This window comes from Taudactylus pleione, unplaced genomic scaffold (assembly GCF_031769625.1).
Source record: "Taudactylus pleione unplaced genomic scaffold, aTauple2 ptg000612l, whole genome shotgun sequence".
Lineage (NCBI taxonomy): Eukaryota > Metazoa > Chordata > Amphibia > Anura > Myobatrachidae > Taudactylus > Taudactylus pleione.
The window spans coordinates 1144991-1161369 of record NW_028285014.1 but is presented as its reverse complement, the minus strand read 5'-3'; the positions used below and the strand labels follow the sequence as shown (position 1 = coordinate 1161369).

Genomic DNA, 16379 nt, shown 5'->3' with positions numbered 1-16379 from the left:
AAGCTAAAGTGTTATCCTTCAAAATTACTGTTGCCACACTTTACTTAAGTCTTCATCCTAGCAGAACAGATTAGTTTGTTTTAGAAGTAAATTGTATATCACGTTATATGTTAAGTCTAAGAGCCTTAAAATACTTTCGATGTCAATTATTCTTGTGTTTTGTGTTTAGATTACTGAATACTAAAAGAATGTTGTGCAAACAATATTTATTCTTCAAAGGAAGAGATGTACAAGAACACGAGGACATGCACTGAAACTGGAGGGAGGTAGACTTAGAGGAAATTTGAAGAAAAATTACTTCACAGAAAGGGTAGTTGATAAATAGAAAAGCCTCCCATCCGATGTTGTTGAAGCTAAATGATGAAACAATTTAAACACTCTTGGGACAGGCATAAGAATATCCTTAAGAGAAATGTAAGGAGCAAATAGGGTTGAAGTTGCCTGAAGGATACATGAAAAGGAGCAGACTACGTGGGCCAAGTGGTTCTTATCTGCCATCAAATTCTGTTTCTATGAAATATATTATTTCAATAGCCAATTTCTACATGAACTGAACTTTTGAATTTTAAAAACTAATCATATTGTCTTTATCATTTAAGAATAATTTAATTAAGTTAACTCTAATGTAATTTGATCTTGATTGGAGTGTAGATGGGAAAATTGATCAATTCTTAGGTCTTTAACAGTTTCTATGCCCTTTAATTCATACAATCATTGCGCTTCACATTGCAAGGAAATAAATGGGATCAAGATATCAATGTCTGGGAGAGGAAAGATTGAAAGACTGTGGACGTCCTGAGCATACTTCTCAATGTCTGTCATTTTGAGTCTAAAACATAACCAAAAAGAAAGAAAATATTGTCAGAAGTGGGATTTGAACTCACGCCTCTTTACTGAGACCAGAAATCCCATTAACCAGAAGAGTAGAATCTTGAGTCTGGCGCCATAGACCGCTCGGCCATCCTGACAAGAACATCAGTATGTCCAAACCTGCTGCCTGTTAGGGTTTATCATTTTACTATTTATATTTTTGAGTGTGATTTTGACAAATAATTTGGACTTGTTGAAAAAGGGGTCATTAAATCAAGATCTTAGATTAATGCATTTCCTCTAAAAGCTGTTTCTTAAATAACATTATTTAGGAAAAATGGCTCAAGCTAAAGTGTTATCCTTCAAAATTACTGTTGCCACACTTTACTAAGGTCTTCATCCTAGCAGAACAGATTAGTTTGTCTTAGAAGTAAATTGTATATCACATTATATGTAAGAGTCTAAGAGCCTTAAAATACTTTCGATGCCAATTATTCTTGTGTTTTATGTTTAGATTACTGAATACTAAAAGAATGTTGTGCAAACAATATTTATTCTTCAAAGGAAGAGATGTACAAGAACACGAGGACATGCACTGAAACTGGAGGGAGGTAGACTTAGAGGAAATTTGAAGAAAAATTACTTCACAGAAAGGGTAGTTGATAAATAGAAAAGCCTCCCATCCGATGTTGTTGAAGCTAAATGGTGAAACAATTTAAATAAGCTTGGGATAGGCATAAGAATATCCTTAAGAGAAATGTAAGGAGCAAATAGGGTTGAAGTTGCCTAAAGGATACATGAAAAGGAGCAGACTACGTGGGCCAAGTGGTTCTTATCTGCCATCAAATTCTGTTTCTATGTAATACATTATTTCAATAGACAATTTCTACATGAACTGAACTTTAGAATTTTAAAACTTATCATATTGTCTTTATCATTTAAGAATAATTTAATTAATTTAACTAATGTAATTTGATCTTGATTGGAATGTAGATGGAAAAATTGATCAATTCTTAGGTGTTTAACAGTTTCTATGCCCTTTAATTCATTCAATCATTGCACTTCACATGGCTTAGAAATAAATGGGATCAAGATATCAATGTCTGGGAGAGGAAAGATTGAAAGACTGTGGATGTCCTGAGCATAATTCTCAATGTCGGTCATTTTGAGTGTAAAACATAACCAAAGAGCAAGAAAATATTGTCAGAAGTGGGATTTGAACTCACACCTCTTTACTGAGACCAGAATTCCCATTAACCAAAAGAGTAGAATCTTGAGTCTGGCGCCTTAGACCGCTCGGCCATCCTGACAAGCACATCAGTATGTCCAAACCTGCTGCCTGTTAGGGTTTATCATTTTACTATTTATATTTTTGATTGTGATTTTGACAAATAATTTGGACTTGTTGAAAAAGGGGTCATTAAATCAAGATCTTAGATTAATGCATTTCCTCTAAAAGCTGTTTCTTAAATAACATTATTTAGGAAAAATGGCTCAAGCTAAAGTGTTATCCTTCAAAATTACTGTTGCCACCCTTTACTAAGGTCTTCATCCTAGCAGAACAGATTAGTTTGTCTTAGAAGTAAATTGTATATCACGTTATATGTAAAGTCTAAGTGCCTTAAAATACTTTCGATGCCAATTATTCTTGTGTTTTATGTTTAGATTACTGAATACTAAAAGAATGTTGTGCAAACAATACTTATTCTTCATAGGAAGAGATGTACAAGAACACGAGGACATGCAGTGAAACTGGAGGGAGGTAGACTTAGAGGAAATTTGAAGAAAAATTACTTCACAGAAAGGGTAGTTGATAAATAGAAAAGCCTCCCATCCGATGTTGTTGAAGCTAAATGGTGAAACAATTTAAACACTCTTGGAATAGGCATAAGAATATCCTGAAGAGAAATGTAAGGAGCAAATAGGGTTGAAGTTGCCTAAAGGATACTTGAAAAGGAGCAGACTACGTGGGCCAAGTGGTTCTTATCTGCCATCAAATTCTGTTTCTATGTAATACATTATTTCAATAGACAATTTCTACTTGAACTGAACTTCAGAATTTTAAAACTAATCATAGTGTCTTTATCATTTAAGAATAATTTAATTAATTTAACTCTAATGTAATTTGATCTTGATTGGAATGTAGATGGGAAAATCGATAAATTCTTAGGTCTTTAAAAGTTTCTATGCCCTTTAATTCATTCAATCATTGTGCTTCACATTGCTTAGAAATAAATGGGATCATGATATCAATGTCTGGGAGAGGAATGATTGAAAGACTGTGCATGTCCAGAGCATAATTCTCAATGTCGGTCATTTTGAGTGTAAAACATAACCAAACAGCAAGAAAATGTTGTCAGAAGTGGGATTTGAACCCACGCCTCCTTACAGACACCAGAATTCCCATTAACTGGAAGAGTAGAATCTTGAGTCTGGCGCCTTAGACCGCTCAACCATCCTGACAAGCACATCAGTATGCAAAAACCTGCTGCCTGTTAGGGTTTATCATTTTACTATTTATATTTTTGATTGTGATTTTGACAAATAATTTGGACTTGTTGAAAAAGGGGTCATTAAATCAAGATCTTAGATTAATGCATTTCCTCTAAAAGCTGTTTCTTAAATAACATTATTTAGGAAAAATGGCTCAAGCTAAAGTGTTATCCTTCAAAATTACTGTTGCCACCCTTTACTTAGGTCTTCATCCTAGCAGAACAGATTAGTTTGTCTTAGAAGTAAATTGTATATCACATTATATGTAAAGTCTAAGAGCCTTAAAATACTTTCGATGTCAATTATTCTTGTGTTTTATGTTTAGATTACTGAATACTAAAAGAATGTTGTGCAAACAATATTTATTCTTCAAAGGAAGAGATGTACAAGAACACGAGGACATGCACTGAAACTGGAGGGAGGTAGACTTAGAGGAAATTTGAAGAAAAATTACTTCACAGAAAGGGTAGTTGATAAATAGAAAAGCCTCCCATCCGATGTTGTTGAAGCTAAATGATGAAACAATCTAAACACTCTTGGGATAGGCATAAGAATATCCTTAAGAGAAATGTAAGGAGCAAATAGGGTTGAAGTTGCCTGAAGGATACATGAAAAGGAGCAGACTACGTGGACCAAGTGGTTCTTATCTGCCATCAAATTCTGTTTCTATGAAATATATTATTTCAATAGCCAATTTATACATGAACTGAACTTTTGAATTTTAAAACTAATCATATTGTCTTTATCATTTAAGAATAATTTAATTAAGTTAACTCTAATGTAATTTGATCTTGATTGGAGTGTAGATGGGAAAATTGATCAATTCTTCGGTCTTTAACAGTTTCTATGCCCTTTAATTCATTCAATCATTGCGCTTCACATTGCAAGGAAATAAATGGGATCAAGATATCAATGTCTGGGAGAGGAAAGATTGAAAGACTGTGGACGTCCTGAGCATACTTCTCAATGTCTGTCATTTTGAGTCTAAAACATAACCAAAGAGCAAGAAAATATTGTCAGAAGTGGGATTTGAACTCACGCCTCTTTACTGAGACCAGAAATCCCATTAAACAGAAGAGTAGAATCTTGAGTCTGGCGCCTTAGACTGCTCGGCCATCCTGACAAGCACATCAGTATGTCCAAACCTGCTGCCTGTTAGGGTTTATCATTTTACTATTTATATTTTTGAGTGTGATTTTGACAAATAATTTGGACTTGTTGAAAAAGGGGTCATTAAATCAAGATCTTAGATAAATGCATTTCCTCTAAAAGCTGTTTCATAAATAACATTATTTAGGAAAAATGGCTCAAGCTAAAGTGTTATCCTTCAAAATTACTGTTGCCACCCTTTACTAAGGTCTTCATCCTAGCAGAACAGATTAGTTTGTCTTAGAAGTAAATTGTATATCACGTTATATGTAAAGTCTAAGAGCCTTAAAATACTTTCGATGCTAATTATTCTTCTGTTTTATGTTTAGATTACTGAACACTAAAAGAATGTTGTGCAAACAATATTTATTCTTCAAAGGAAGAGATGTACAAGAACACGAGGACATGCACTGAAACTGGAGGGAGGTAGACTTAGAGGAAATTTGAAGAAAAATTACTTCACAGAAAGGGTAGTTGATAAATAGAAAAGCCTCCCATCCGATGTTATTGAAGCTAAATGGTGAAACAATTTAAACATGCTTTGGATAGGCATAAGAATATCCTTAAGAGAAATGTAAGGAGCAAATAGGGTTGAAGTTGCCTGAAGGATACATGAAAAGGAGCAGACTACGTGGGCCAAGTGGTTCTTATCTACCATCAAATTCTGTTTCTATGTAATACATTATTTCAATAGACAATTTCAACATGAACTGAACTTTTGAATTTTAAAACTAATCATAGTGTCTTTATCATTTAAGAATAATTTAATTAATTTAACTCTAATGTATTTTGATCTTGATTGGAATGTAGATGGGAAAATCGATCAATTCTTAGGTCTTTAACAGTTTCTATGCCCTTTAATTCATTCAATCATTGTGCTTCATATTGCTTAGAAATAAATGGGATCAAGATATCAATGTCTGGGAGAGGAAAGATTGAAAGACTGTGTATGTCCTGAGCATACTTCTCAATGTCGGCCATTTTGAGTTTAAAACATAACCAAAGAGCAAGAAAATATAGTCAGAAGTGGGATTTGCACCCACACCTCTTTACAGAGACCAGAATTCCCATTAACTGGAAGAGTAGACTCATGAGTCTGGTGCTTTAGACCGCTCGGCCATCCTGCCAAGCACATCAGTATGTCCAAACCTGCTGCCTGTTAGGGTTTATCATTTTACTATTTATATTTTTGAGTGTGATTTTGACAAATAATTTAGATTTGTTGAAAAAGGGGTCATTAAATCAAGATCTTAGATTAATGCATTCCTCTAAAAGCTGTTTCTTAAATAACATTATTTAGGAAAAATGGCTCAAGCTAAAGTGTTATCCTTCAAAATTACTGTTGCCACCCTTTACTAAGGTCTTCATCCTAGCAGAACAGATTAATTTGTCTTAGAAGTAAATTGTATATCACATTATATGTAAAGTCTAAGAGCCTTAAAATACTTTCGATGCTAATTATTCTTCTGTTTTATGATTAGATTACTGAACACTAAAAGAATGTTGTGCAAACAATATTTATTCTTCAAAGCAAGAGATGTACAAGAACACGAGGATATGCACTGAAACTGGAGGGAGGTAGACTTAGAGGAAATTTGAAGAAAAATTACTTCACAGAAAGGGTAGTTGATAAATAGAAAAGCCTCCCATCCGATGTTATTGAAGCTAAATGGTGAAACAATTTAAACATGCTTTGGATAGGCATAAGAATATCCTTAAGAGAAATGTAAGGAGCAAATAGGGTTGAAGTTGCCTAAAGGATACATGAAAAGGAGCAGACTACGTGGGCCAAGTGGTTCTTATCTGCCATCAATTTCTGTTTCTCTGTTATAAATTATTTCAATAGCCAATTTCTACATGAACTGAAATTTAGAATTTTAAAACTAATCATATTGTCTTTATCATTTAAGAATAATTTAATTAATTTAACTCTAATGTAATTTGATCTTGATTGGAGTGTAGATGGGAAAATTGATCAATTCTTAGGTCTTTAACAGTTTCTATGCCCTTTAATTCATACAATCATTGCGCTTCACATTGCAATGAAATAATTGGGATCAAGATATCAATGTCTGGGAGAGGAAAGATTGAAAGACTGTGGATGTCCTGAGCATACTTCTCAATGTCTGTCATTTTGAGTCTAAAACATAACCAAAGAGCAAGAAAATATTGTCAGAAGTGGGATTTGAACCCACGCCTCTTTACGGAGACCAGAAATCCCATTAACTGGAACAGTAGAATCTTGAGTCTGGCGCCTTAGACCGCTCGGCCATCCTGACAAGCACATCAGTATGTACAAACCTGCTGCCTGTTAGGGTTTATCATTTTACTATTTATATTTTTGAGTGTGATTTTGACAAATAATTTAGATTTGTTGAAAAAGGGGTCATTAAATCAAGATCTTAGATTAATGCATTCCTCTAAAAGCTGTTTCTTAAATAACATTATTTAGGAAAAATGGCTCAAGCTAAAGTGTTATCCTTCAAAATTACTGTTGCCACCCTTTACTAAGGTCTTCATCCTAGCAGAACAGATTAATTTGTCTTAGAATTAAATTGTATATCACATTATATGTTAAGTCTAAGAGCCTTAAAATACTTTCGATGCTAATTATTCTTCTGTTTTATGATTAGATTACTGAACACTAAAAGAATGTTGTGCAAACAATATTTATTCTTCAAAGCAAGAGATGTACAAGAACACGAGGATATGCACTGAAACTGGAGGGAGGTAGACTTAGAGGAAATTTGAAGAAAAATTACTTCACAGAAAGGGTAGTTGATAAATAGAAAAGCCTCCCATCCGATGTTATTGAAGCTAAATGGTGAAACAATTTAAACATGCTTTGGATAGGCATAAGAATATCCTTAAGAGAAATGTAAGGAGCAAATAGGGTTGAAGTTGCCTAAAGGATACATGAAAAGGAGCAGACTACGTGGGCCAAGTGGTTCTTATCTGCCATCAAATTCTGTTTCTATGTAATACATTATTTCAATAGCCAATTTCTACATGAACTGAACTTTAGAATTTTAAAACTAATCATAGTGTCTTTATCATTTAAGAATAATTTAATTAATTTAACTCTAATGTAATTTGATCTTGATTGGAATGTAGATGGGAAAATTGATCAATTCTTAGGTGTTTAACAGTTTCTATGCCCTTTAATTCATTCAATCATTGCACTTCACATGGCTTAGAAATAAATGGGATCAAGATATCAATGTCTGGGAGAGGAAAGATGGAAAGACTGTGGATGTCCTGAGCTTAATTCTCAATGTCGGTCATTTTGAGTCTAAAACATAACCAAACAGCAAGAAATTATTGTCAGAAGTGGGATTTGAACCCACGCCTCCTTACAGAGACCAGAATTCCCATTAACTGGAAGAGTAGAATCTTGAGTCTGGTGTTTTAGACCGCTCGGCCATCCTGCCAAGCACATCAGTATGTCCAAACCTGCTGCCTCTTAGGGTTTATCATTTTACTATTTATATTTTTGATTGTGATTTTGACAAATAATTTGGACTTGTTGAAAAAGGGGTCATTAAATCAAGATCTTAGATTAATGCATTCCTCTAAAAGCTGTTTCTTAAATAACATTATTTAGGAAAAATGGCTCAAGCTAAAGTGTTATCCTTCAAAATTACTGTTGCCACACTTTACTAAGGTCTTCATCCTAGCAGAACAGATTAGTTTGTCTTAGAAGTAAATTGTATATCACATTATATGTAAGAGGCTAAGAGCCTTAAAATACTTTCGATGCCAATTATTCTTGTGTTTTATGTTTAGATTACTGAATACTAAAAGAATGTTGTGCAAACAATATTTATTCTTCAAAGGAAGAGATGTACAAGAACACGAGGACATGCACTGAAACTGGAGGGAGGTAGACTTAGAGGAAATTTGAAGAAAAATTACTTCACAGAAAGGGTAGTTGATAAATAGAAAAGCCTCCCATCCGATGTTATTGAAGCTAAATGGTGAAACAATTTAAACACTCTTGGGATAGGCATAATAATATCCTTAAGAGAAATGTAAGGAGCAAATAGGGTTGAAGTTGCCTAAAGGATACATGGAAAGGAGCTGACTACGTGGGCCAAGTGGTTCTTATCTGCCATTAAATTCTGTTTCTATGTAATATATTATTTCAATAGCCAATTTCTACATGAACTGAAATTTAGAATTTTAAAACTAATCATATTGTCTTTATCATTTAAGAATAATTTAATTAATTTAACTCTAATGTAATTTGATCTTGATTGGAGTGTAGATGGGAAAATTGATCAATTCTTATGTCTTTAACAGTTTCTATGCCTTTTAATTCATACAATCATTGCGCTTCACATTGCAAGGAAATAATTGGGATCAAGATATCAATGTCTGGGAGAGGAAAGATTGAAAGACTGTGGATGTCCTGAGCATACTTCTCAATTTCTGTCATTTTGAGTGTAAAACATAACCAAAGAGCAAGAAAATATTGTCAGAAGTGGGATTTGAACTCACGCCTCTTTACTGAGACCAGAATTCCCATTAACCAGAAGAGTAGAATCTTGAGTCTGGCGCCTTAGACCGCTCGGCCATGCTGACAAGCACTTCAGTATGTCCAAACCTGCTGCCTGTTAGGGTTTATCATTTTACTATTTATATTTTTGATTGTGATTTTGACAAATAATTTGGACTTGTTGAAAAAGGGGTCATTAAATCAAGATCTTAGATTAATGCATTTCCTCTAAAAGCTGTTTCTTAAATAACATTATTTAGGAAAAATGGCTCAAGCTAAAGTGTTATCCTTCAAAATTACTGTTGCCACACTTTACTAAGGTCTTCATCCTAGCAGAACAGATTAGTTTGTCTTAGAAGTAAATTGTATATCACATTATATGTAAGAGTCTAAGAGCCTTAAAATACTTTCGATGCCAATTATTCTTGTGTTTTATGTTTAGATTACTGAATACTAAAAGAATGTTGTGCAAACAATATTTATTCTTCAAAGGAAGAGATGTACAAGAACACGAGGACATGCACTGAAACTGGAGGGAGGTAGACTTAGAGGAAATTTGAAGAAAAATTACTTCACAGAAAGGGTAGGTGATAAATAGAAAAGCCTCCCATCCGATGTTGTTGAAGCTAAATGGTGAAACAATTTAAATACTCTAGGAATAGGCATGAGAATATCCTTAAGATATATGTAAGGAGCAAATAGGGTAGAAGTTGCCTAAAGGATATATGAAAAGGAGCAGACTACGTGGGCCAAGTGGTTATTATCTGCCATCAAATTCTGTTTCTATGTAATACATTATTTCAATAGACAGTTTCTACATGAACTGAACTTTAGAATTTTAAAACTAATCATAGTGTCTTTATCATTTAAGAATAATTTAATTAATTTAACTCTAATGTAATTTGATCTTGATTGGAATGTAGATGGGAAAATTGATCTATTCTTAAGTCTTTAACAGTTTCTATGCCCTTTAATTCATTCAATCATTGCACTTCACATTGCTTAGAAATAAATGGGATCAAGATATCAATGTCTGGGAGAGGAAAGATTGAAAGACTGTGGATGTCCTGAGCATACTTCTCAATGTCGGTCATTTTGAGTTTAAAACATAATCAAAGAGCAAGAAAATATAGTCAGAAGAGGGATTTGAACCCACGCCTTTTTACAGAGACCAGAATACCCATTAACTGGAAGAGTAGAATCTTGAGTCTGGCGCCTTAGACCGCTCAGCCATCCTGACAAGCACATCAGTATGTCCAAACCTGCTGCCTGTTAGGGTTTATCATTTTACTATTTATATTTTTGAGTGTGATTTTGACAAATAATTTGGACTTGTTGAAAAAGGGGTCATTAAATCAAGATCTTAGATTAATGCATTTCCTCTAAAAGCTGTTTCTTAAATAACATTATTTAGGAAAAATGGCTCAAGCTAAAGTGTTATCCTTCCAAATTACTGTTGCCACCCTTTACTAAGGTCTTCATCCTAGCAGAACAGATTAGTTTGTCTTAGAAGTAAATTGTATATCGCGTTATATGTAAAGTCTAAGTGCCTTAAAATACTTTCGATGCCAATTATTCTTGTGTTTTATGTTTAGATTACTGAATACTAAAAGAATGTTGTGCAAACAATACTTATTCTTCATAGGAAGAGATGTACAAGAACACGAGGACATGCACTGAAACTGGAGGGAGGTAGACTTAGAGGAAATTTGAAGAAAAATTACTTCACAGAAAGGGTAGTTGATAAATAGAAAAGCCTCCCATCCCATGTTATTGAAGCTAAATGGTGAAACAATTTAAACATGCTTTGGATAGGCATAAAGATATCCTTAAGAGAAATGTAAGGAGCAAATAGGGTTGAAGTTGCCTAAAGGATACATGAAAAGGAGCAGACTACGTGGGCCAAGTGGTTCTTATCTGCCATCAAATTCTGTTTCTATGTTATAAATTATTTCAATAGCCAATTTCTACATGAACTGAAATTTAGAATTTTAAAACTAATCATATTGTCTTTATCATTTAAGAATAATGTAATTAATTTAACTCTAATGTAATTTGATCTTGATTGGAGTGTAGATGGGAAAATTGATCAATTCTTAGGTCTTTAACAGTTTCTATGCCCTTTAATTCATACAATCATTGCGCTTCACATTGCAATGAAATAATTGGGATCAAGATATCAATGTCTGGGAGAGGAAAGATTGAAAGACTGTGGATGTCCTGAGCATACTTCTCAATGTCTGTCATTTTGAGTCTAAAACATAACCAAAGAGCAAGAAAATATTGTCAGAAGTGGAATTTGAACCCACGCCTCTTTACAGAGACCAGAATTCCCATTAACTGGAAGAGTAGAATCTTGAGTCTGACGCCTTAGACCGCTCGGCCATCCTGACAAGCACATCAGTATGTCCAAACCTGCTGCCTGTTAGGGTTTATCATTTTACTATTTATATTTTTGAGTGTGATTTTGACAAATAATTTGGACTTGTTGAAAAAGGGGTCATTAAATCAAGATCTTAGATTAATGCATTTCTGCTAAAAGTTGTTTCTTAAATAACATTATTTAAGAAAAATGGCTCAAGCTAAAGTGTTATCCTTCAAAATTACTGTTGCCACCCTTTACTAAGGTCTTCATCCTAGCAGAACAGATTAGTTTGTCATAGAAATAAATTGTATATCACGTTATATGTAAAGTCTAAGAGCCTTAAAATACTTTCGATGCCAATTATTCTTGTGTTTTATGTTTAGATTACTGAATACTAAAAGAATGTTGTGCAAACAATATTTATTCTTCAATGGAAGAGATGTACAAGAACACGAGGACATGCACTGAAACTGGAGGGAGGTAGACTTAGAGGAAATTTGAAGAAAAATTACTTCACAGAAAGGGTAGTTGATAAATAGAAAAGCCTCCCATCTGAGGTTGTTGAAGCTAAATGGTGAAACAATTTAAATAAGCTTGGGATAGGCATAAGAATATCCTTAAGAGAAATGTAAGGAGCAAATAGGGTTGAAGTTGCCTAAAGGATACATGAAAAGGAGCAGACTACGTGGGCCAAGTGGTTCTTATCTGCCATCAAATTCTGTTTCTATGTAATACATTATTTCAATAGCCAATTTCTACATGAACTGAACTTTAGAATTTTAAAACTAATCATAGTGTCTTTATCATTTAAGAATAATTTAATTCATTTAACTCTAATGTAATTTGATCTTGATTGGAATGTAGATGGGAAAATTGATCAATTCTTAGGTGTTTAACAGTTTCTATGCCCTTTAATTCATTCAATCATTGCACTTCACATGGCTTAGAAATAAATGGGATCAAGATATCAATGTCTGGGAGAGGAAAGATGGAAAGACTGTGGATGTCCTGAGCATAATTCTCAATGTCGGTCATTTTGAGTCTAAAACATATCCAAACAGCAAGAAATTATTGTCAGAAGTGGGATTTGAACCCACGCCTCCTTACAGAGACCAGAATTCCCATTAACTGGAAGAGTAGAATCTTGAGTCTGGTGCTTTAGACCGCTCGGCCATCCTGCCAAGCACATCAGTATGTCCAAACCTGCTGCCTGTTAGGGTTTATCATTTTACTATTTATATTTTTGAGTGTGATTTTGACAAATAATTTGGACTTGTTGAAAAAGGGGTCATTAAATCAAGATCTTAGATTAATGCATTTCCTCTAAAAGCTGTTTCTTAAATAACATTATTTAGGAAAAATGGCTCAAGCTAAAGTGTTATCCTTCAAAATTACTGTTGCCACACTTTACTAAGGTCTTCATCCTAGCAGAACAGATTAGTTTGTCTTAGAAGTAAATTGTATATCACATTATATGTAAGAGTCTAAGTGCCTTAAAATACTTTCGATGCCAATTATTCTTGTGTTTTATGTTTAGATTACTGAATACTAAAAGAATGTTGTGCAAACAATATTTATTCTTCAAAGGAAGAGATGTACAAGAACACGAGGACATGCACTGAAACTGGAGGGAGGTAGACTTAGAGGAAATTTGAAGAAAAATTACTTCACAGAAAGGGTAGTTGATAAATAGAAAAGCCTCCCATCCGATGTTGTTGAAGCTAAATGGTGAAACAATTTAAATTCTCTAGGAAAAGGCATGAGAATATCCTTAAGATATATGTAAGGAGCAAATAGGGTTGAAGTTGCCTAAAGGATATATGAAAAGGAGCAGACTACGTGGGCCAAGTGGTTATTATCTGCCATCAAATTCTGTTTCTATGTAATACTTTATTTCAATAGACAGTTTCTACATGAACTGAACTTTAGAATTTTAAAACTAATCATAGTGTCTTTATCATTTAAGAATAATTTAATTAAATTAACTCTAATGTATTTTGATCTTGATTGGAATGTAGATGGGAAAATCGATCAATTCTTAGGTCTTTAACAGTTTCTATGCCCTTTAATTCATTCAATCATTGTGCTTCATATTGCTTAGAAATAAATGGGATCAAGATATCAATGTCTGGGAGAGGAAAGATTGAAAGACTGTGTATGTCCTGAGCATACTTCTCAATGTCGGCCATTTTGAGTTTAAAACAACCAAAGAGCAAGAAAATATTGTCAGAAGTGGGATTTGCACCCACACCTCTTTACAGAGACCAGAATTCCCATTAACTGGAAGAGTAGACTTTTGAGTCTGGTGCTTTAGACCGCTCGGCCATCCTGCCAAGCACGTCAGTATGTCCAAACCTGCTGCCTCTTAGGGTTTATCATTTTACTATTTATATTTTTGAGTGTGATTTTGACAAATAATTTAGATTTGTTGAAAAAGGGGTCATTAAATCAAGATCTTAGATTAATGCATTCCTCTAAAAGCTGTTTCTTAAATAACATTATTTAGGAAAAATGGCTCAAGCTAAAGTGTTATCCTTCAAAATTACTGTTGCCACCCTTTACTAAGGTCTTCATCCTAGCAGAACAGATTAGTTTGTCTTAGAAGTAAATTGTATATCACGTTATATGTTAAGTCTAAGAGCCTTAAAATACTTTCGATGTCAATTATTCTTGTGTTTTATGTTTAGATTACTGAATACTAAAAGAATGTTGTGCAAACAATATTTATTCTTCAAAGCAAGAGATGTACAAGAACACGAGGACATGCACTGAAACTGGAGGGAGGTAGACTTAGAGGAAATTTGAAGAAAAATTTCTTCACAGAAAGGGTAGTTGATAAATAGAAAAGCCTCCCATCCGATGTTATTGAAGCTAAATGTTGAAACAATTTAAACACTCTTGGGGTAGGCATAATAATATCCTTAAGAGAAATGTAAGGAGCAAATAGGGTTGAAGTTGCCTAAAGGATACATGAAAAGGAGCAGACTACGTGGGCCAAGTGGTTCTTATCTGCCATCAAATTCTGTTTCTATGTAATATATTATTTCAATAGCCAATTTCTACATTAACTGAAATTTAGAATTTTAAAACTAATCATATTGTCTTTATCATTTAAGAATAATTTAATTAATTTAACTCTAATGTAATTTGATCTTGATTGGAGTGTAGATAGGAAAATTGATCAATTCTTAGGTCTTTAACAGTTTCTATGCCCTTTAATTCATACAATCATTGCTCTTCACATTGCAAGGAAATAATTGGGATCAAGATATCATTGTCTGGGAGAGGAAAGATTGAAAGACTGTGGATGTCCTGAGCATACTTCTCAATGTCTGTCATTTTGAGTGTAAAACATAACCAAAGAGCAAGAAAATATTGTCAGAAGTGGGATTTGAACTCACACCTCTTTACAGAGACCAGAATTCCCATTAACTGGAAGAGTAGACTTTTGAGTCTGGTGCTTTAGACCGCTCGGCCATCCTGCCAAGCACATCAGTATGTCCAAACCTGCTGCCTCTTAGGGTTTATCATTTTACTATTTATATTTTTGAGTGTGATTTTGACAAATAATTTAGATTTGTTGAAAAAGGGGTCATTAAATCAAGATCTTAGATTAATGCATTCCTCTAAAAGCTGTTTCTTAAATAACATTATTTAGGAAAAATGGCTCAAGCTAAAGTGTTATCCTTCAAAATTACTGTTGCCACACTTTACTAAGGTCTTCAACCTAGCAGAACAGATTAGTTTGTCTTAGAAGTAAATTGTATATCACATTATATGTAAGAGTCTAAGAGCCTTAAAATACTTTCGATACCAATTATTCTTGTGTTTTATGTTTAGATTACTGAATACTAAAATAATGTTGTGCAAACAATATTTATTCTTCAAAGGAAGAGATGTACAAGAACACGAGGACATGCACTGCAACTGGAGGGAGGTAGACTTAGAGGAAATTTGAAGAAAAATTACTTCACAGAAAGGGTAGTTGATAAATAGAAAAGCCTCCCATCCGATGTTGTTGAAGCTAAATGGTGAAACAATTTAAATACTCTAGGAGTAGGCATGAGAATATCCTTAAGATATATGTAAGGAGCAAATAGGGTTGAAGTTGCCTAAAGGATATATGAAAAGGAGCAGACTACGTGGGCCAAGTGGTTATTATCTGCCATCAAATTCTGTTTCTATGTAATACATTATTTCAATAGACAGTTTCTACATGATCTGAACTTTAGAATTTTAAAACTAATCACAGTGTCTTTATCATTTAAGAATAATTTAATTAATTTAACTCTCATGTAATTTGATCTTGATTGGAATGTAGATGGGAAAATTGATCTATTCTTAGGTGTTTAACAGTTTCTATGCCCTTTAATTCATTCAATCATTGCACTTCACATGGCTTAGAAATAAATGGGATCAAGATATCAATGTATGGGAGAGGAAAGATTGAAAGACTGTGGATGTCCTGAGCATACTTCTCAATGTCGGTCATTTTGAGTTTAAAACATAACCAAAGAGCAAGAAAATATAGTCAGAAGTGGGATTTGAACCCACGCCTCTTTACAGAGACCAGAATTCCCATTAACTGGAAGAGTAGAATCTTGAGTCTGGTGCCTTAGACCGCTCGGCCATCCTGACAAGCACATCAGTATGTCCAAACCTGCTGCCTGTTAGGGTTTATCATTTTACTATTTATATTTTTGAGTGTGATTTTGACAAATAATTTGGACTTGTTGAAAAAGGGGTCATTAAATCAAGATCTTAGATTAATGCATTTCCTCTAAAAGCTGTTTCTTAAATAACATTATTTAGGAAAAATGGCTCAAGCTAAAGTGTTATCCTTCCAAATTACTGTTGCCACCCTTTACTAAGGTCTTCATCCTAGCAGAACAGATTAGTTTGTCTTAGAAGTAAATTGTATATCACGTTATATGTAAAGTCTAAGTGCCTTAAAATACTTTCAATGCCAATTATTCTTGTGTTTTATGTTTAGATTACTGAATACTAAAAGAATGTTGTGCAAACAATACTTATTCTTCATAGGAAGAGATGTACAAGAACACG

General features: G+C 33.7%; 2 non-coding genes across 2 annotated transcripts; both read right to left on the bottom strand.

Moving 5' to 3' along the window:
* Positions 1–6622: 6622 nt before the first annotated feature.
* TRNAL-CAA (transfer RNA leucine (anticodon CAA)) lies at positions 6623–6731 on the bottom strand. Its single transcript has 2 exons — positions 6694–6731; positions 6623–6668 (listed from the first exon to the last, which is right to left on the bottom strand). It is a non-coding gene; the product is annotated as a tRNA-Leu (tRNA).
* A 9113-nt stretch (positions 6732–15844) lies between these two features.
* Positions 15845–15953, bottom strand: TRNAL-CAA (transfer RNA leucine (anticodon CAA)). Its single transcript has 2 exons — positions 15916–15953; positions 15845–15890 (listed from the first exon to the last, which is right to left on the bottom strand). It is a non-coding gene; the product is annotated as a tRNA-Leu (tRNA).
* Between the last annotated feature and the right edge of the window lie 426 nt (positions 15954–16379).